Source organism: Mus caroli, chromosome 16, assembly GCF_900094665.2.
Source record: "Mus caroli chromosome 16, CAROLI_EIJ_v1.1, whole genome shotgun sequence".
Taxonomy (NCBI): domain Eukaryota; kingdom Metazoa; phylum Chordata; class Mammalia; order Rodentia; family Muridae; genus Mus; species Mus caroli.
Window position 1 is genome coordinate 67,402,513 of NC_034585.1, and position 21,937 is coordinate 67,424,449.

Consider the following 21,937-nt stretch of genomic DNA (forward strand, 5'->3'; position numbering starts at 1 on the left):
CAGAAGTTGTGTTCCACTCACCCAAGGTCCTAAGATCCCGTGAAGAGTCCTCTAGGGACCTTGGAGGTGTCTACCGACTCTATGCCCAAGGTGACCTGGTGCTGGCGCTGATTGGAGGGACCCTTTAACAACACTTTAAAAAAAAAAAAAAAAAACGAACAATTTTTCACAAGCTATTTCAAGAAGCCTATTAGTAAAAGTTTCCCAGATTTTGCAATACTCTTTTTTATTCACTTCATTTTTTAAGAAAATCAGAACAGTTTTATAGATCTCTGTGATTTCTTTTAAATGTCACCTTGATTTGGTTGTCCCACCTGTAACTCACATAGATGGATGTGTATTTTCATAGTATTGGGTCCAATCCATTAAATCATTTGTTTCCATTTGAAATAGTTAATAACACTACTTTAAAATAGAAAGTTTAAAAAATTTTCCATTGCATGTTTATTCTTACAGTAGTGAGAATTTACCACCACGTGACATTCAGTGACCTGAGTTCGAAGAGGCTGGTAAGTGAATGCTGCCTGAAGTACAGACATAGTGTGCGAGAGAAGCTCAATGTATCCTTTGGAGTTTGTATGTAATAGTAACACTTGCTTGAATTTCTGTGTCAGGCTGACAAATATATCTTAGTAGTTATACAAAACCAGAATAGGAATAAATACTTAACTGTAATCAAAAAACACAGATATTAATAATTATTAACATATTTAATTCCTCCAAAATGAAAGGTATTGTCCATTTTTGATTTTAATATATTTTACCTCAAAGGTCAGAAAAGAATATAATTAATTATCCTGATATTTCCATTTTTAAGTACCCGTTAATACAGTTCAGTTATATCAGAAACTGGATACTGACTCAGAACTACAATCTGCCTGGAATGGCATTCTGTCCTTTATAATTCAAGATTTATTTTAAAACAAGATTTTTAAATAAGTAGGCCTCTTGCTTGAGTGTACTGAATCCTATCCTGTTTGGACTGTAGTAATCACATTTCCATGATGAAATCTAGAGGCAAAAATCTAGGCATAAGTTATCTTCTCAATTTTAACTGTTGATAAGTCATCTACTTATTTTATCTTAAATCCCAGGTAACTCATGAAGCTCAAGAATATGCTGTGTCTATGAAGACAACATATGAATCAACAAAAAGAAAGGTGTATTGAGCCAAAGTATTGTTATTAATAATTAGACCAAGAACAATCCCAATTTAATTCTGTGCCCTTAGAGTTGGTGCATACTGTTGCTTAGATCAACAAATTTCCACGTGTTTTCATGTTATAATTCAAATTAATATTATATACTCTGAATGTCTTAATAAATGATTCTAATTCTCTGCATTCATAAAATACTTGAAGCTTCAATAAATGAAAAAAAGAAGTTTCCTTTAGAAACTAGCATTAGAATTAGAAATTTCTATTAACACTTTCTCTAATTTCAAAGTCTTATAACAGATGCCTGCATATTTCTCTTTTGTTTGTTGATTTTCTTTCATGCTGTGCCAAAGTGTTTCACTTCTACACTTTCATGATCAACTTTTATCTTGCCTTCTTTGTAATCCTGTTTGATATAATATAAAACAGTCTCCCTGTGCATCATTCTCTGCCATGTTTTATTCGAATCTCAAGTATTATAGACATTCTACTCATGGTGATGAAAAAAAATACTGTGTTGTACTTTAGCCTTTTCTTTTTGTATTATATTTAATCCAGCTTTCGAAGTTCTAAATTGTTCTTTAAAATAATCATCCTTGATATTTACATTGTTTGAATTGCAGTTCATCCAGTCATCTTTAATTCAAATGTCTAAATATAGTCTTTTGCTATAAAATCATTTTAGTCTGTTATGTAGCCAACCAGAATCCAATTGCAACTAATATGAATATTGCTACTTAATCGCCAATCATACCTGCAAACTATACAGTCATTTAGGCTCATTCTTCACTTTACATTCTCTTTTCAAAGTATAAATGTATTGTAGTAATTTTCCTTCCCATTTATCAGAAATCAAATCTGCAGAATCTTACATTCAATGCACATTGGCAGACAATCATGAGTTTGCAATCTCAAAATGAAAACAGAGAGAGAGAGATGGAGAAAGAGAGAGAGAGAGAGAGAGAGAGAGAGAGAGAGAGAGAGAGAGAGAGGAGAGAGAGAGTCAAAATAGCCAAGAGTTTTAGAAATGTAAACTTAATTTTATAATAGTAACAATGTAATTAGAGTTCACTAAATTTTACCAAATAGTATGTTGTATTTTAACCTCTATAAATTTATACAGCAAACCAATCATACTAAGGGCACATAGAGATAATTCAGGTATCTGTTCATTTTAACCCATAGGTACTCCCATTAGCAACAGGAAGACACTGTGGCCATGATCCAAGGACATAACAGAAATCACTTTCTGACAAAAAATGTATTGTCCTTGAAAACTGCACAAACGAAATGAGGGGTTCACCAGTACTTCAGTTAATAAAGAATATATCAAGGGTATCCCTACTGATCTTGAAGCAATTGCCAACTATTGTGGCTATAAATCATTACTTAATAGGAGTTAAGTGTATAACTAGCATAGTGATATGTTATCTCTTGTAGAATACATTTGATATAAGAAGTAATATGGTTAAATAGATGACTTTATCAAATAAGCGTAGAATATTTATTCATAAAAATAAGCTCAATTTAAGATTCTGCCTTTTTTGCCTGATGGGTGGATCAGAATTAAGGTTGAAAGAGACAAATGACACAAGAACTTTAGTAGACATCTTTGCATATTTATGTTCCTTTACTTTTATTTCTCATACCTGTCCACTCTTCAACTTTCATGCTTACTATTACATGTAAATTGCAATAGTTTTATGTGGAACACATCTTCATGAGTAGGTCACATCAGTTTTTTTCCTAATTCTAGAAAGACTCATGTAAAATAAGAGTCTTCAACTTGTAATTATAGAGCAAATTAATAATTTCTGAGGTTTCCCTATAGTAACCAATTGTTTTTGTTTTGGTTTTTGGTTTTTCAAGACAGGGTTTCTTTGTATAGCCTTGGCTGTCCTGGAACTCACTTTGTAGACCAGGCTGGCCTCAAACTCAGAAATCCACCTGCCTCTGCCTCCCGTGTAAAGGCATGCGCCACCACTGCCCGGCTGTAACCAATTGAAAGATCAATAATATATTCATAAAAATTGAATGTTAAGCATCTTCATTACCCCGTTTATTCTTTCCTTGAAATTAATTATCCTTTACACTTAAGAAATTCATTTTAAGTACCTTACTATACATGAGAATATATTGATATTTTCCTGTAAACAATGTTAAGTTGAAAAATAGAGTATAGAATATACTCAATGGTCCTAGGTAAAAGACCACTCAGTAGCAGATGTTTCAAAGACAAAGCACTGATAAGGATATTGATAACCTTTACTATCACAGTGCATGCTTTCTTCCTTAGAAATCACTGGCCATTTAGGCATTTAAGTATACACTTTGATGTTGAAAATGCACATCTATGAACACTGGATTTAGGAAGCTGCAAAGAAAACTCTTGCTTCACTCCACTGCCCTGTAATAGTTAAATCCCTTTCCCACAGGCTGCAGGCTGTAAGTCAGGTCTGTCTGGAAGGCAGCAAAGGCAACCTGGGCTTGAAGGAACACTTCTGTTGTCAAGGGTTACTGGTGGGCGAAGGGAGGACCAGAAAGAAAAAGAGTTATGGAAATGAAGAAGGATCCTGGCACACACTACATAAATTCAAATGTTATACCTGTCTTTGGAATAAGATCTGGATTCTCTTGTATATTTATTCTTCCATGTTTTTTATTTATTTAGTTAACACATGACTGGTGAATTTGTGGGTTTGGGAGAAGCTGCCTTTATCGCTTGCAAGTATCATTCAGCAGCAAAATATATCTTATAATTCTGTGATCATATTTGAATACTCTATTAATATTTACATCTAAGTATAAGGAATCCTTGCATTCTACCTTGCTATAACATTAGCAAAAATAAATAAATAAATAAATAAATAAATAATGGGGCTTGATGAAATGTCGGGTCATTTCAGTGTAGGTAAAAGTTGTCTGCTTTCAAATACAAAGTACAAAGTACTATCAAATAAAGTAAAAAGACAGTGCTTTGCTTATAAGCTTAAATTCAGCTCTCAACATGCTACTCTTTTCCAAATTAGTTGCCTAGTATCAAATGATTAGCCTAGAACACAGAAAAACAAGTAATATTACACAGACTGAGCAAGTGGTATATATATATTTAAGAATATATATATATATATACATATATATTGCATACTATATGTGTATATAACCAACTGGAGCTAGATTATTGAGCTAATGATTGAGCTATACAAATATAGACTATACATATATATGTATATATGTATATAGCATACTGTGTATACAGTATACAATGTTTATGCAAATATACATTTGTGCCCATATCTATATTCTATGCAACTGTAAATAGTGTAAAAGGATGCCAGAGACATGAAAGAGAGCACGGAAAAGTGTATGGAGTGATTTGGAAGGAGGAAAGGGGAATGGGGGAATTGTGGAATTATAATTTCAAATATAAAAGGAATAACTTAAAATTAAAATCAGTATATATATACAAAGTAAGATTTAAAAGTTTCCCTTTCACGGATATATTGTGAAGTCTATCCTGGCAGTGTTAAAATGTTTCCAGTTACCAGTCACTGGGGTCACTGTAAATCCCCTGGTTCTGCCTATTATCCATTCATATCTTCAGTAGATTAGCTGAGACTGGGAAATGGACAAAGAAAACATGGCAATTAACAAAGTATACTTGACAAATTGCCACCTTAATGATATTTTATGATGATATATATCTTCATGCCACTGCATTAAAAAGCCATCCAAAATTTTCTGAATTTCCCATTTTGTAAAGTTGAAATAATACCTTTGCCATTGTCTTTAAGGCCTTTAAAAAAACGACTTGAGGAAATCTCTCAGGTTTCATAATTGGCACACACATTTTGGGTTCTGCCATTTTAATCCACTTAAGTTATTGGAATACCCATGCATTTTCATGAATAAAACTGAGGGTTATTTTACTTCTGCGAAGTGCAGAAGTGTTTGGCCAATTAGCATGGCCTGGATCCATATGAGTCCTGCATTAGCAAAAGCAAGAGGGAGATTTTCTTGCCAAAATATCCGTGTGATTCTTTTTTTCCCCCTTCAGAAAATATTCTTTGAAAATCCTTTGTATTATCAAAGCCACCCCCACAGACAATTAAAAGCAGATATGAAATGATAGATCACATGACCGGAGTTTAAATGTGAAGCCCCCCCCCCCCCTTGGTTAAACATCGCAGCAGGCATTACAATACCAAAGGTAACGAATCAATTAAATCCATTTTCCCCTTGGCGTCTCCAAAGCTGCGTGCTGCGTGAGTGTTGCTGTATAGTTTAGAGATGGAGCTAGGACCCAGGGGCCTCCGCAGCCACCAATAGAAGCGCACACTTGGACCTATTTGTATGCAATGCCGTGTGCTCTGCGCATTAATAGTAATACAGATAACGGGTATGAAAGAATTCTCTACTGAGGAAGGATTGAATATTTTTCCAGGCTGCTGAGACCGAGAGGAAATCTGACTCTTCTCTCCCTGCCCCTCACTCTTACTGGAAAAAGTCTCAGACAGGCTTTTGCTGCGTTTAAACTCGGGAGGCTGCTCTCTGCAGAGCAAAGTTGGAGGGCTGTGCCTGCATCGCGGAGCTGCTGGATTTCTGAAAAGAATCTTATGGAAGGGTAAGTCTTGCAAATGATTGCAAAGCAAGAAACTCGGGCTTTGGAATCATGAAAGAGATCGCATGGTTTCACGATGATGGTCAAGGGAGTGGAGTCTGGGTGCGGAAGAGACTGCAGTTTGCCCAGAAATTCAGAGGGATGCACCCGGGATTTGGGGAGGGTACCATCGAAAGCCTTCAGGCTGAATGGGAAATTGCAGTCTTAAGCTCTGGCGGGATTCAACAAGTTTCCCCGCAGAGATGCGATGCTTGTTTTGTTGCCCTGCAAGTTGATCCAGGTGTCTCTTATGAGCGAGCTGTGCTTGCCTAACAAAGAAGTTTCTGGATTTTTGCCTGTTTTGTACCGCTGGGTTCATCTTTATTTGAAGAGCATCTGTGCAGTCTGTAGGTCTCTTGGGGACACAAGGGAACTGCCTCGTGGGAAGTTCCAATTTTTAGGATCCTGCTGGCTTTGAACTGGGCAAGTTTGCTGCGTGATCCAAGGGTCTCTGAGCGCAAGGATTTGTCTTATGTGGAAAGATGCAGAAAGCATACTCCGAGGGGCTCCCAAACTTTGAAAGCATTCTCTGAGGATGGGTGGGAGTGGGGATTTTGGAATTAAGCGTTGCTAGGTGAATTGTGTTGAACTCTTAGAGATATGTAGGCGATAGAGTTTATTGAGACCCTTATTTCAACCTGCACCGTTGGGCTTGGAAGCCAGCTGTAGTGGCAATGTAGAGGAGATGGGGGATTAAAACAAAACCATGAAGGGGAGGGGGGGTGCGCATAATGTGAGAGAGGCAAAGGAGGGAAGAAGGAGAGCTGATAGATGAATGAACCCCGTCTTTCTCACACAAAAACCTCACTCTCAGGACGTGCCAGGAAGCGCTCCAGTTGGTGGCTGGTGGCGTTTAGCCGCAAAACCTATTACAGGGATGACCAGGAGCCTCTTCGCTATCGATGAAGCGCGGTGTCCTCTTAGGGGCCTTTCAGCTCCTTCTCTTGGTACTCTCTTGCCTCCTCTCTCTGATCACCCCGACCTGAGAGAGGAGCTTGAGGCGAGGGCGCCAGTGGGCTAGCCAGTCCCGCATCTCTGCGGACACAATAGGGAGAGGCTTGTGAGCAGCCAATGCGGGTTGCGGGCAGGCTCTAGTGAACATCCCGCTGCTGCAGACCGGACTGCTAATCTATCTGCTTTGCTCCGGGGCGTTGGAGGGTGCCTTGGTTCAGCAGTCTCACGCTATAAAATTCACTGAGAGCTCGCACCTGGGCATAAAGGTCTCTGATTACCATTGTAGCAAGGCACCGCTGCAGGCTGACAAGTGCTTTGCGAGAAAGAATGCCTTCTTCACCTTTCTCTCATTCTGGGGCTCCGAGAAATCTATGCTGCTACGCGAAGATTCCTAGATTGCACCAAAGCAGCTTAGGAGACTTGCCCTTCAAAAGGGGGACTATCCAAGAGGACAGAAAGAAAACACTTGAGATTTTAGGAAGAGAAAGGAAACAACCCAGGCCATTGGTCGGGCTTTCCTGGGCTCTTTCAGGGTGGATGGGTTTAGATGGGGGGTGGAGGCGTTAAAATGCAGTCCCTGCCCTCTCTAGAAATTGAAGAGGCAGGCTTCCAGATGCGGCAGCTCAGGAGAGACTCCTGTAGATGAAGGAGAAGGCAGGGCAAGAGGCTTCATTTTGCAGTGTCATTTAACCCTGACCTCAGCACCTCCCACCCTTTCAGGCCCTCACCAGGGAGTGCCCGACCTTGTAAATTCCCCTGTGTATCTATCTGTCTAGTAGAAAAAGAAAAAGAAAAAAAACTTCATGAAGCTGTAAGGCTTACAAAGGACTGGTAAAATTGGTGACTGAGTGTGTGTGTGTGTGTGTGTGTGTGTGTGTGTGTGTGTGTGTGTGTGAGGGGGGGGGAGGGAGAGGGAGAGGGAGAGGAGGAGAGTGTGTAAGCAGTGCTAGAGGGTATTTGGTCAGTGATTTTCAGCCCCTCCATTCGCTGAACATTAGAATCTGGAGGGGAGCCTGAATGAAGTATACTATAGAATAGTTTTCATAAAGGACACTTAGAAGTAATGCATTCCTTGGAACACACTGAGGATTAATTCCAGCCACCGTCACTGAATTTACCCTCCATTCTGTGTCCTCTTTGTTTTAGCTATTTGAGAATTAGGATATAGTGTTAGAGGCTGTGCTTGGAGAAACCACTGGCCTATCTGAAGAACAACTAGCACACAGATAACTGAATTTTCAACTTGGAGCCTCCCAGGACATTTTTGTGGGATACAGGGTTTGCCAGCCAAGACCTGTTTGCTTTCTGTTTTGAGGTTCAGAAGCAATGAAGGGTGTTCCTTTAACCCTACAGAGAGAGGGACAGGGGGACAGGGGGACGGAGGGACGGAGGGAGGGAGGGAGAGAGAGAGAGAACACAGGTGCAACCATCCAGAACAACATTAAGTTGATAATAGCTCCTTCAGTAGAAATCTATTGTGTACCCAAAGATGAATATAAGACTAAACATGAAAGGTGTATGCGCATGAAGGCATGCATTTCATGTCACTGCCATGGGTTTTGGATTTCTGTCAGCTTAGCGTCTCTATGCACATCTTCCTGCTCCATGAATCAATTTATCCTTGTACAATCTGCAGAATTGAAGCACAGGACCACAGCTGCAGATCCCTGGTGGAAGCTTACTCTAGCAAACAGCTTTTAATCACAGGTTTGCTGCCTTTTCCCCACTTCCTCCCTTTTGCTTCCCTTCCCTTCCCCTGTCCTTGAACCCATATTGCCATCTCCTGGGCTATATCTACAGAAGGTTCGTTGCTTCCTGTGATGTAGCACTGTGCTAATCATGGGCGGGGGTGGGGGTGAGAGCAGTCATGCAACAGCTGCCCGGGGAGTCACAGAGCTTGAAAGCTGACTTTTCCTTACCCCCAAACTGCCCAAAAAATACAGAATAAATATCCAAATGTCTCCCCAAGGGCAAACATTTTCTCCTACATAATTGTCTTATTTCCAGCATAACTAGATCCATTCAGATCTGCAATAGCATTGATGAGAAACGAAAGGGAGGCTCTGCCCTCCTGTGTGGTGTGCAGCATTTGGAAGCTAGTGCTGTGTGTTTTGCTCAGCATTCTCATCTTTGGCACCTATCTATACTTGATATATTAGGGTTATTTTTATTTAAGCCACATTTAACATGTGACTTTCCATAGGAGGCTAGCCCACTCAGGGCACTGCATAGAAGGGGGGCGCAAAAAGCAAGGCCACAAAAGCCAAGCCTTGGCAGCATGATAAATGAGCAGGTGCACTGCACCATTTGAAATGTAATTTGAGACGAAGTCCCAGCAATTCACTGGCAAAAAGCAAGCTCCTTTAGCATAGAAAACTCAACTGAGTTCTCTCACTTTCTTTCCTAAAATATGTAAGTTTAGAACAAAGCATGGTTCTATAGAATAGTCTAAATTATAACGTTGGTATATAATCACTCATCCTACAAACTTAAGTGAGCTTTGTTATTGTTAATCCCTTTGCACATGTATCTAAATATATTAATGCTTTAGGAATCAGATAATTTTCTCAATTCTATAAGGAACCGAGGTCTTAGAAAGGTAGCTGATTTATCTATCTTCAGGCATATCAGTAGTTTGCCTTGGGAACTTCTGAATTCTATTCCTGCATGTTGTATATACATACATGAAGATATGGTGCTATTTAATAAACATGAACATTAGTGAGTTCTGGAATCCAAAGTATTCCTGGAAATAATTCCATGTAGGTATAAAAATTGACAATAAATATTACTGTTTGTTCAGTTCTTTTATGTGCAAGAATTTTTTCATTAGTTATTTAATTATTTACATTTCAAATGTTGTCCTCCTTCCCAGTCCCCTCTCCTGCAGCCCCCCCCCCACTATCCCCTTCCCCTTCACCTCTAAGAAGGTGGGTGGGTGCTCCCTCCAGCATCCCCCTTCTCTAGGGCATAAAGCCTCCACAGGACCAAGCACATCCCCTCACATTGAGGCCAGACAAGGCAGTTCTCTTAAGCTTTTTATTTGGGGGCTTAATCCCTGGGAGCTCTCAGGGGTCTGCTCAGTTGATATTGTTGTTCTTCCCATGAGCTTGAAATCCTCTTGAGTTCCTTTAGTCCTTCCCCTAACTCTTCCATAGGGGTCCCCTGACTCAGATCAATGGTTGGCTGTAAATATCTGCATCTGTTTCAGTTAGGTGCTAGTAGAGCCTCTCAGAGGACAATCTGGTCAGGTTCCTGTCTTCAAACACATCTTGGCATCAGTAATAATGTCAAGGTTTTGTGCCTGCGCATGGGAAGGGTCCCAAGTTGGGGTTGTCTCCATTCTTTTGTCCCTGCATTTCATTTAGACAGGAACAATTCTGGGCCAAAAATTTTGAGGTGGGTAGGTGGCCACTTCCCTCAACTAGTAGCCATGTCTATCTACTGGAGGTTGTCTCTTTCAGCTTCCATCTCTCCACTGTTAGGCATTTTGCCTAATGTCATCCTCATTGGGTCCTGGGAGCCTGCCACATCTCTGGTGTCTGGGACTTACTAGTGGTTCACCACCCTGTCCCCTACCCAACACTGCTGCATATTTCTATTCATTTTTCCAAGCCCTCTTGCCCTCCCTAATACCTGATTCTACTCCTCTTTTTTTTTCTCTCCCTACATTTTCCCACCTAGGTCCCTCCCCACTCTGCCTCCCATGATTATATTGTTTCCCCTTCTAAGTGGGATTGAAGCATCCACACTTGGGCCGTCCTTCTTATTAGACTTCATATAATCTGTGAGTTGCATCATGAATATTCTGAATTTTTTTGGTTACTATCCACTTATCAATGAGTACATACTATGTATGTCTTTTTGGGTCTGAGTTACCTCACTCAGGATGATATTTTCTAGTTCTACCCATTTGCCTGCAAAATTTGTAATGTCCTCAATTGTAACAGCTGAGTGGTATTCTACTTTTTTGTATCCATTCTTCGATTGAGGGGCATCTGGGTTGTTTATAGTTTCTGTTTATCAAAGATAAGACTGCTGTGAGCATAGTGGAGCATGTGTCCTTGTGATAAGTGGAGCATCTTTTGGGTATATGCCCAAGAGTAGTTCAGCTGGGTCCTCAGGTAGAACTATATTCAATTTTCTGGGGAACAGCCAGAATGATTTTCAGAGTGGTTTTACCAGTTTGCAATTGCACCAGCAATGGAAGAGTGTTCCTCTTTGTTCACATCCTTGCCAGCATCTGCTGTCACCTGAGGTTTTTATCTCAGCAATTCTGATTGATATGAGGTGGAATCTCGGGGTCATGTTGATTTGCATTAGTTCCCTGATGACTAAGGATGCTGAACAGTTTTTTAGGTACTTCTAGGCCATTGGTGATTCCTCAGTTTAGAATTCTCCATTTTGCTCTGTAGTCCATTTTAAAAATTGGGTTATTTGGTTTTCTGGCATCTAACTTCTTGAGTTCTTTGTAGATTTTGGATATTAGCCCTCTATCAGATATAGGGTTAGTGAAGATATTTTCCTAATCTGTAGCTTGCTGTTTTCTCTTATTGACATTGCCTTTGCCTTATAGAAGCTTTTCAGTTTCATGAGGTCCCATTTGTTAAAGTTGTTGATCTTATATCCTGAGCCACTGGTGATCTGTTCAGGAAATTTTGCACATTGCCATTGAGTTAGAGGCTATTTCCCACTTTCACTTCTATTAGATTCAGTGTATCTGGTTTTATGTGGATGTTCTTTATCCACTTGGACTTGAGCTTTGTACAAGGTGATAAATGTTGATCAATTTGCATTCTTCTGCATGCAGACCACCAGTTGAACCAGCACCATTTGTGGAAGCTGCTTTCTTTTTTTTTTCCCCCCCACTTTATGGTTTTGGCTTCTCTGTTAAAGATCAAATGTCCATAGGTGTGGGCTTATTACTGGGTCTTCAATTCTATTCCTTTGATTGACCTGTCTGATACCATGTGATTTTTTTCCCCACTATTGCTCTGTATTAGAGCTTGAGATCAGGGATGGTGATTCTCCCCAGAAGTTCTTTTATTGAGAATTGTTTTCTCTATTCTCATTGTTGTTGTTGTTGTTATTCCATATAAAGTTGAGAATTGCTGTTTCTATCTCTGTGAGGTTAATCCTAACTATCCATGAGCATGGGAGATCTTTCCATCTTCTGAGGTCTTTGATTTCTTTCTTCGGGGACTGTTTTTCTTTCCATGCAGATCTTTCCCTTGCTTGGTGTGATGGTTTGTATAAGCTTGGACCAGGCAGTGGCACTATTAGTAGGTGTAGCCTGGTTCCAGTATAAGATTTTATAAGACTTCCCTTGGTCATGGTATCTGTTCACAGCAGTAAAATCCTAACTAAGATAAAAGTTGGTACCAGGACTAGGATATTGTTTGACTATGCTTTTGTTTGGAAAATGTAGATTTGGGGACTTTGAATTTGGAAAGCAGTGGAATACTTTAAGTGGAGCTTAATGATCCATACTAGTAAGAAATATGGAAGATTTTGTTGCTGAGGGTAATTTGAACTGTTCAGACCTGGACCAAGAGGTTTTAGAGGAGAAGAATTTCAGTATGTGGTGTAGAGACTGTTTTGTGGTATTGTGGTGAAGAATGTGACTGCTTTTTGCCCTTATCTGAAGAGTCTAGGTGATGGTAAGGTAAAGAGATTTATGTTAATTGGATTGACAAAGAAAGTCTCAGAAATGCCCAGCAGAGACTTTGTTCTCTGGTTAAGTCTTATGAAGAACATTTTGAACAAGCACAGCAAGCTTAGAAAGGAATAATATAAAATATATGGTTTGACCATTAAAGGGGCACCAGGAAGTGAAATGGAGCTGAATCCTGTGCTCTACGAGACAGCAGATTAAGGGAGTGAGACTTTGGGGCAAGATCCTACCCACCTAAACTTAGGTCCAGGCATGGATGTACAAACCTTTAATCCCAGGAGACAGTCATTTAGACCTCTGAGCTCTAGGTCAATCTACATGGCAAGATCTAGGGCAGCCAAGCTCAGGCTGGAAAGGCCTTGGAAAACAGAAAACTGATGAAAATGTAATAGAACTAGGGGGCAATGTTTGAGCTCCTGCAAGCAGCAGCACTCAGCAGCTTCAGCAATGTGGTTCTGGCTTTAGAGTGAATAGAAGGGGCTACTGCTGGTTAACTGGAGCTAAGAAATTAGTGATGATTAAGAAGAGACCAGCATCACTGAGGTGAAATCTTCTGGGAAGTGGTTTCTGGAAACACAAAGAAGCTGTGCTCCAGAGATAGTCAAGGTTGTACCTAGTGCTGCAACTGTACTTGGTAATGTGTAAGAGTTACCCAGGTGGTACTGGTTTTGAAGACATGAATGGGTCATGAAAAGCAGATGAGGCTTGGTACTATAAGAGGCCATGGAAGGCCATTGGTGAATGTGCAATTACAGTTGCAGTTGACAGCCAGGGATTGAAGCGGTAAGAGTTGTCAGTCTGATGAGCACCTATGAGAGGCTATTGGTAAAGCCTAGTTGCAAAAGAAGACCCGAAAATATTGGAGATGTTAGTGCTATGGGATGATCACCAAGAACAGCAGCAGCAGTGGAGTGGATCAACCTGAGCTTTGATCTACAGAAGGCAGAGCAGAAGATGTGACACAAGCTCTTTGGAGGAATCCGAGAATATCATGTGTGGATCCCATACATTGCATCAAGGAGCTGTAACATTGACGTTGTCTTGGAAATCCTAAGATATTGGAGATTTCAGAGACATGGGCTCTGCTGAGAAAAGCTGCAAACAGGGAATGAAGCTGAGGGAACAGAAGTTTGCTGCAGTCAACAAAGATGAAAAGGGAATCGGAGATCTAAAGACTGCTTTGACATCAGACATGGAGATACAGAGTTTGGAGTTTGCTCAGCTGGTTTCCTGTTTTGCTTTGGGGATTACAGTTAAGTGATTGGATGAATCTCAGAAGAGATGTTGAACTTTGGACTTTTCACATTGTTGAGACTTCTATAGACAGTGGGAACTTTGGAAGTTAGACTAAATGTATTTTGCATTATGCTATGTTTAGGTATGACCCCCATAGACTCATATGTTTGAACAAGTGTATAAGGTCCAGGGAGTGGAATGTGATACTTTGTACATACTTGACCCAGGTAGTGGCTCTATTAGGAAGTATAGCCTTTTTGGAGTAGGTGTGTCACTGTGAGTGTTGGCTTAAGACCCTCATGCTAGCTGACTGGAAGTCAGTATTCTGTTAGCCTTCAAATGCAGATGTAGAATTCTCATCTCCTCTTGCACCATGCCTGCCAGGATGCCTCTATGCTCCTGCCTGTCTGATGATAATTAACTGAACCTGTGAATCAAAAGTCAGCCCCAATAAACTGTTGTTCTTATAAGACTTGCCTTGATCATGGTATCTACTCATAGCAGTACAACCCTAACTAAGATACATGGTTAGAGTTACACCAAGATATTGTATATTATTTGTGAGTATTGTGAAGGGTGTTATTTCTTGACTTTCTTTCGCAGCCAATTTATCCTTTGTAGAGTGGAAGGCTAGTTAGAATCCTCCCGCACCAGGTTATCATTGATTTATTCTACCCTCCTCACATACTGCTTTTAAATGAATCAACTGTTTGAACTAACTGTACCGTTTTATTTTCCCTCTTAAAGAGTGTGACAAGTCTTTGTATCTTACTTCTAATTCTACACAATTCAAGATACCCTAAATATCCTTTAATTTACAGAACAATATTTGTATTTATACAAGACCAATCTTTTTAAAAGAGTATCATTGCCAAAATCTCACAGGCAGTTGGCTAATTCTCTAGTAAATCCTACTATATCATTTAATCTGTGTCATGATTCTAAAAGTTGAACCCTACCAGGGAAATGAGTATGTCAGAAATTGTCCCTATCACTGAATCCAGCGATACAGAACATATCTTGCTTCCCTTCTCAAACCTGGCACATTTGTATGACTATTCTTTAGGTTCTTCTTTTACCAGGAGATTTCTCTGATTGTGCTAACTCACACATGTTGCGAATTCTGAATTTCTAAATCAGTTATTATTTGCATAGACTACTGATCAGCTCTAACTTTTCATGTGTTCATCATAGTTCTGTATTTAGAGTTGATTTTTTCCTTGTTGCCCATAGGAACCCAGATGCCATAAAACATTTTGGGGGGAGGTTCAATAACCAAGTGAAAGCTTTATTTTAATCTGTGCTTTGCTGCTTATTGCCACACCTGTATTCCAAAGTATCTACTAGAAATGGAAAAGTTCCTCAAGTATTCAAAGAAACTGACTTAAAGCAAACCACTTAGCTTTAAAGTCTTAAAGCAACATCCAGTATTCTTGACAAATTATTCTTTCTACTCGAATTTATAGTCTCTAAAGAATTTATCATATACCTGTACAAATCCACTTTTACCTTGTCCTTTGGTGTGATTCATTATGCTTTTGGATGCTTCATGATGGCTCTTTTCCCATAGGCCTACCCCATTCCCTTTTATCTTCCATGGTAAGGATTGCATAGCCTCCATCCCACCATTGGACCTTGAAGTCATGTTCCTGAGTTTATAAAAGCTACATTCTATTCAAATGATGAAATGTAAACTCCTTCAGATCTCATGATCTAAACTTCAAATTGTTCTCTTCATCTTCATCCTAAATTAGTTTGTATCTACTTAAATATTTGAGACATTTCTTTTTTCGTGTTTTTTTGATTATGTGTTGGGGCTTTTCCTCAAATAGTTCTCATTTTCTAGCTTACATTGTGATTGCAGCAAAATTATTGCTTATTCTGGAAAGATCTTTATGTACTGAAAATAGATTTAAGTATTTTTCCCTTTTTTATTTGTTCTAGAAATGATCCCGAAACAGTATAACATTTATTTTATAAATTTCCATCAAGAGTATGATAAGTGTTACTAATGAGTATCTTCTCAAAGTTGAAATACTGACATCTAAAGCTGTGGATGAGGGCAAGTTCTTATATTTGTAGTCTCGACAATTGGCATATTGATGCAGGGTGAAGTTCACCAATAGTTATACAAAGTAACTCTAAGTCAATCCAGCTAAAGAGTCAGTCCATAGCTCAAAAATAATAGAAATGAGATGATAGATGCATAGATATATAGATACATAGATACATGGGTAGATACATAGACAAACAGATAGATGATAGATAAAGAGTTTTCCTGAGCTAATCAGTAGTGTAACAAGGGTGAAAATTCGGAGAGATGAGTAATTCAAGAGGCCAGAGTTCCATAGACACACATAATACACTAGCAAAAGTAATAGCAAGCTCATGTGTGTACCTCTTCACATATGTGAGAATAGTATTATCTAAGAAAGCCTTCTTTAGACTGTCTAATACTGCCTCTATCTCAGGGTGCAGAGTGTAGGAATGAAGCGATTATTCTCCATAAGTCACCCTGTGTATGGTAATGGGCTGTAAGCTATAAAAGCTTAAATCAAACATCAGACCATGGGCAACCAAACCATGTGCCCTAGTTGTTAGATTTGAATATATGTGACAAGTCCTTGGACTCCACACTTCAATGAATGTTCCTGATGTAACCAGGAACATAGTGTTTGTCACAACAGTTGCTCATCAGCTCAGACACAACAATATGGAGTTCAGGATAGAGCTATAGCACAGGCTTCTATATCTTTCAGAGAACTGGAACCTTGTCTTTCTGGAGTATTATGCTTCAAAAACTAAACAATATAAAAACAAAGAAGAATTGATGTCATTACTATGATCCAGATCAGCACCTTCCCTTCTGGCATGGCTCCAGACTTGAATCTAAAAGGCATGCCTCTAAATGGCAGAGATTCTATGGTTCCTGATGAAAATCATGTATTTGAGTTCAGGTATCACCCTTCAGTGAACTTGGAGTTTTAAGTTTATGGAACGTTTATATCATGACACTTTGATTACAAAGGGAGAGGTGATACATGTCTGTACTTATTACCCTCATTAAATATTAAGGTAGTAAATATAAAACCAAGTGTCCTGTCCACTCTTCTAGATTGCTTATTCTATCGGGAATCTCAGAATATAATCTTTTTCTCAAGAGATTTGCATTTTCAAATATTTACTTTGTTATGATTTTTCATTATGTGTAAGTATGTATGTCTGTGTTTGTGTATGTACACATCAAGCAGGCTCAGGTCAAAGACATGGAATACTCTGAACTGGAATTAGAGATAACTATGAGATTTAAAAACACAAGTTGGGTCCTCTTAACCACAAAGCCATTTATGTAATCCCCTACAAGATTTTATGTTATGAGATCTCTGTGTCCTAAGAAAAACTTTAAATAGCATTGAGTGCTGTGTGACTAAAATACTTAATTAAGCTTCAATTTTAAAAGGAATATTTTTTTTTCTCATACTTTAGATGTTTTAGGTAAGACCTACTTCATACATTTTCATTACTCTATAGTGTTGAACATAACACATGTACTACAATTTGTATTTCCCATTCTCCTTCTTAGACATTTGCATTTTTCAGTATGAAAATTGATGTAACAATATTACTACACATCTCATTATGCAGGTGCCTAGTAATTTCTTAGATACGTCTAGAATTGAAATGACTTAGCCATGTGAAATGTACTTTGGGTCCGCAGCTTTTTCCTTTCTCAACATTGAAAATAGATTCATCTCTCACATAATCATCTTAACCACAGTTTCCCCTCCTTCCACTGCTCTCAGCTACCCTCTACCTCCCCTCTCTCCCATAACCACTCCCTATCCACTGGCTTCAGGTGTTCATTGCCCTGACAAAGTGCTTTTAAAAAGTCTGAAATTAGAAAAAAAAAAAAAAAAAACTTTGGCTCAAGATTTCATAACTGGGTCTTACTCTTTCAGGCTGTATAGTGTGACATGCATCATAATGATAGTATGCATGATAGAGTATGCTGCTCACATTCCAATAGCCAGGAAAGAAACACATCAATAGACAAATAGGGATCTAGGGAAATAGAACCTACAAAATCATGGCCATAATGCCCTGCTTCATTCAGTTAGGCCTTCTCTCCCTCAGGTTGCATAAACTCCCATAGTCATTTCAATTCTGAAAGCTTCAATGGGCTACTACACAGGATAGAGCAGTGTCTTCATGAAGCCAGCATTTCTCCCCAGCTCAACCTTGAAATGTTTCTGTTTTGAAGAAGTATTTAAAACATGGCTTTGGTGACATTCCAAACCAAAACATAGATGACGTCTGTTTTTCTTTACTTTTAGATGTTTACTTATTTTCATTTTTATTTATTCTTTCATCCTTTTTTTTTCCAGATTTTATCCCCCTGCCTGTCCACCCCCTGACTGTTCCACATCCCATACCTCCTGCCCCCATGTCCAACAGGATGTCCCCACACCCTCACTCCTCTACCAGACCTCCCCAATCCCTGGGGCTCCAAGTCTCTTGAGGGTTAGAGATATATTCTCTGACTGAGTCCAGGCCAACAGTCCTATACTGTATGTGTTTGGGGTCTCATATCAGTGGGTATATGCTGCCTGGTTGGTGGCTCACTGTCTGAGAGCTCTTGGGGTTCAAGTTAGTTGAGACTACTGGTCCTCCAACAGGGTTGCCCTCCTCCTCAGCTTCTTCCAGCTTTTACCTAATTTAACCACAGGGCTCACCAGCGTCTGTCCATTGTCTGTGGGTAAATGTTTGTATCTGACTCTTTCAGCTTCTTGTAGGGTCTTTAAGAGGGCAGTAATGATAGACCCCTTTTTGTGAGCACACCATAGCTTCAGTAATAGTGTCAGGTCTTGGGGCCACCCCTTGAGCTGGATCCCAATTTGGGCCTGTCACTGACCTCCTTCTCCCCAGTCTCTTCTCTATTTTTGTCCCTATAGTTCTTTCAGACAGGAACAATTCTGGGTCAGAGTTTTTGACTGTGGGATGGCTATCCCATTCCTCCACTTGATGCCCTGTCTTCTATTGGAGGTAAATTCTACAAGTTCCCTCTCCCCACTGAAGGTATTTCATCTAAGGTCCCCACTTTGAGCTCTGAGAGTCTTACCTCCAAGGTCTTTGGTACATTCTAGAGGGTCCCCCTACCTCCTACCACCTGAGGTTGCCTGTTTCCATTCTTTCTTCTGGCCCTCAGGGCTTCAGTCCTATGTATTTATATAATTTCTACCCCTCCACACCTTCTCTGGTCCCTAATTCATTTCCAGTCAATCAATCTCAGCATATATATATATATATATATATATATATATATATATTTTTTTTTTTTTTTTTAAATTAGACCTACAAATGTTTTCTATTTTAATTTTTTGTTTTATCTAAACCAGGGCCTAGAATATACACTGTAGTACAGAGCTCTACCCACAGCTTCCTGCATTTCTTATGAGAAATCAGGCCTAGTTATGCTATGCATTCTCTTTCTACAGTTGAGACCCTCTTGCCTCAATATCCCGAATGGCTGGAACCATAGAAATGTACCAAGAAATGTTAAATTAAATATTTTAAAAATGAATTCCGGCTATGTGTACCTGTCTCAATGGACTAGGTTCCTGAATGGCAGACACACACACAGCATTCATATTTTGATATGCTTTAAATTTTGCAATAGGTGGACCACTTCCTGCAGTTAATCCACCTCCTGCTGGTAATCCCTAGTTATCCCTTACTAAATCTATCCCTATCTCCAGTGCTCTGGACCCAGAGGGCTTTCTAACTGGGCCGAATTCTCCTGGTTCCTCTACTATTCCCAGGTATGGCATCTCTCCTCTCCTTCTCCCTGCATGGTGGATCTTCTTCTCTCCCTTCTCTTGCTCCCAAGCCCTGAAAATTCTCAAAGTTCCACCTCTGTCTGTCCTGCTCAGCCAGTGCTTCCATCTTTATTTAGCAATTGGAACCAACTGAGGTCTTACATGCAGACACTTGTGTAAGCAGTTTTGGGGCCCAAAATTAACATTATAATATAAGCAGCCTTAGGCCAAACCAACTACAAAGAAACCTTTGGCATATTTCATAACAGCCCAAGTGCTGAACCAATCCAAGGTCTGCTGCTGATGCACATATAAATGAATATGGTATGTTACATGGCAGAAACTTTAATTCAGTCTTAAAATGGAGTGAAATTCTGATAATTAAAGTATTATGGTAAATGAAATAGGTCAGACAGATGTTGTGTGATTCTATTTAATAAAATATTTAAAATAATAAGGGACATAAGCAACAACAAAACGATGGCAGTAAATGGACAATGCTGGAGGATTTTTATCTGTTATCCATGGGCTCTCAGTTTGAGATGATGAAGAAAGCCTTAGGACGACTGCACAACCACATAAGTGCAATTAATTGCAGAGTTAACAATAATGACTTTCATCCTATTATATATTTTTCTAGAACAAAAAGCAATGCTGTCAAAAAAACTTACCAGGTACTCATTTTCCTTTAGAAAAAAAATTCTATTTTAGTACATCCTCTCAATGCCTTTAAAATGTTCATTTTAAACAGAGCACCATAATTGCTCTTCCTATTAATATTAGGATAAATGCATTAAGTCAATAGTGGATTTTATGGAAAATGAATTGCATACAACGTTCTCTTTGAGATAGTCAGGGCGAAACAAGCATATTCAGCAGCAGGAATGAACTGAATCAATAGATTGTGCTTTTGAATACAGGACCTGCTGAAGTCAGAGGGCGGTTTAGGAATAAATGATGTTTGGAGAAGAAACAAATGCAAACTTAGATGTCATGAAGTAGTCCTGAAACCTCAGGAGAACATCTTGTTAGGTCTGACACAAAGTGGCCAATAAGGGAATGCCTTAGCCATCTGCCCAAGAAAGCTGGCAGATCAAAGATGAAGGTGATCAAATGGGATTACTACACTGACACAAATGTATGCGGATATCGGGAATTGCAGATTATGGCGCATCTGTTCCCTGGCCCACCTCTGGGCTGATGCAAGCAGTGCATGACAAGCATGGGTTGTCTGTAAATATAATAACTGTGCTGGAGATATAAATGCTGCAGCCACATCCATTCTTTTCTTCTACCTTGTCCCCTTGGTTTAATGATTCACATTTTCACAACATTGCTCTAGTTCACCCTTCCAGTGCAGGTGCCAATGAACTTTTACAGAAACCTTCCTTCACAAATAATGAAAGGAAAAAAAAAAAACTCTTTGAGATTTGTTATCCTTTGTACGCTCCACCACAGTAATACTTATCACACTACAGCCAGAGAACATAGAGGTCGTGTGACATGGGAGAATGGAGCCAATAAACGAGGCAGTGTAAAATCTCAAGCAGTAGCCAGCTTTACTCAGAACATCAGACTGTTTATCCTCTGAGGGTTACTAGGAGCTGCATGAGTCAAATGTACAGTCCCAAGGGCAAGCCACACATGATAGGCCAGCAGCATACACCATAAACCATGCTTTTTCAAGGAGGAATCTAAACAAATAAGGGAAGCCAGTTGTAATGAGTAATTTGAAGGAAAATCACTCCTGTCTGCTGACAGGATCACTACAGCTGACACAGAAGCACATTCCAAGAACAAATCCATGGTTTTGAAGAAACTGATGTCACAAGACTTTTGTTTTCTTGGTATTGTCTCACAGACACTCAGGAACCCCCTTACATGACTCTATTCTTGCACTGTGTTCTGACCATGAAGATGAACTGTCTTCTAGACAAGAAATACATTGGGTGAATTTTGTTTATTATTATTAATATTATCATTATTATTATTATTACCATTTCATTTCTATATAATTAAATTAGGCTGAAGACCCATAAGATGGAAAAAAGATCCAACTTTATTAATTTATATAATATAATGTTCTAACTCTTTTGAGAGAATGAGGAAGTACTGCAGTGTATCAATGAAAAGATGATTTTTTTATAGTTTGTGTAGAACTATACTTTGAGGCGATGCATTTATGAATAATATTTTATGTTTTACCTTAGTTTATAGAGCTAGAGTCCAAGTTGCAAAGCTTTACCTGTCCTCAGTTCTGGTCTTTGATTCCATGTGCTCAGTCTTCAGGAAGTATCTTCCGCTATTTTAGAGGAAAAGGAAACCAATAGAAGAAGAGAAAGCTAAATATAGCTGTCTCTTGTGAGACGATGCCGGGGCCTAGCAAACACAGGAGTGGATGTTCACAGTCAGCTATTGGATGTATCACAGGGCTCCCAAT

General features: G+C 39.3%; 1 protein-coding gene across 2 annotated transcripts in view; it reads left to right on the forward strand.

The window, feature by feature from the left end:
- Positions 1-5,500: 5,500 nt before the first annotated feature.
- Robo1 (roundabout guidance receptor 1) overlaps positions 5,501-21,937 on the forward strand; it is a 997,918-nt gene continuing 981,481 nt past the window's right edge. For both annotated transcript variants that reach the window (XM_029470374.1, XM_029470376.1), the window contains exon 1: positions 5,501-5,781. The gene's annotated coding sequence lies outside the window, so the exon portion shown is untranslated. The remainder of the gene's footprint in view (positions 5,782-21,937) is intronic.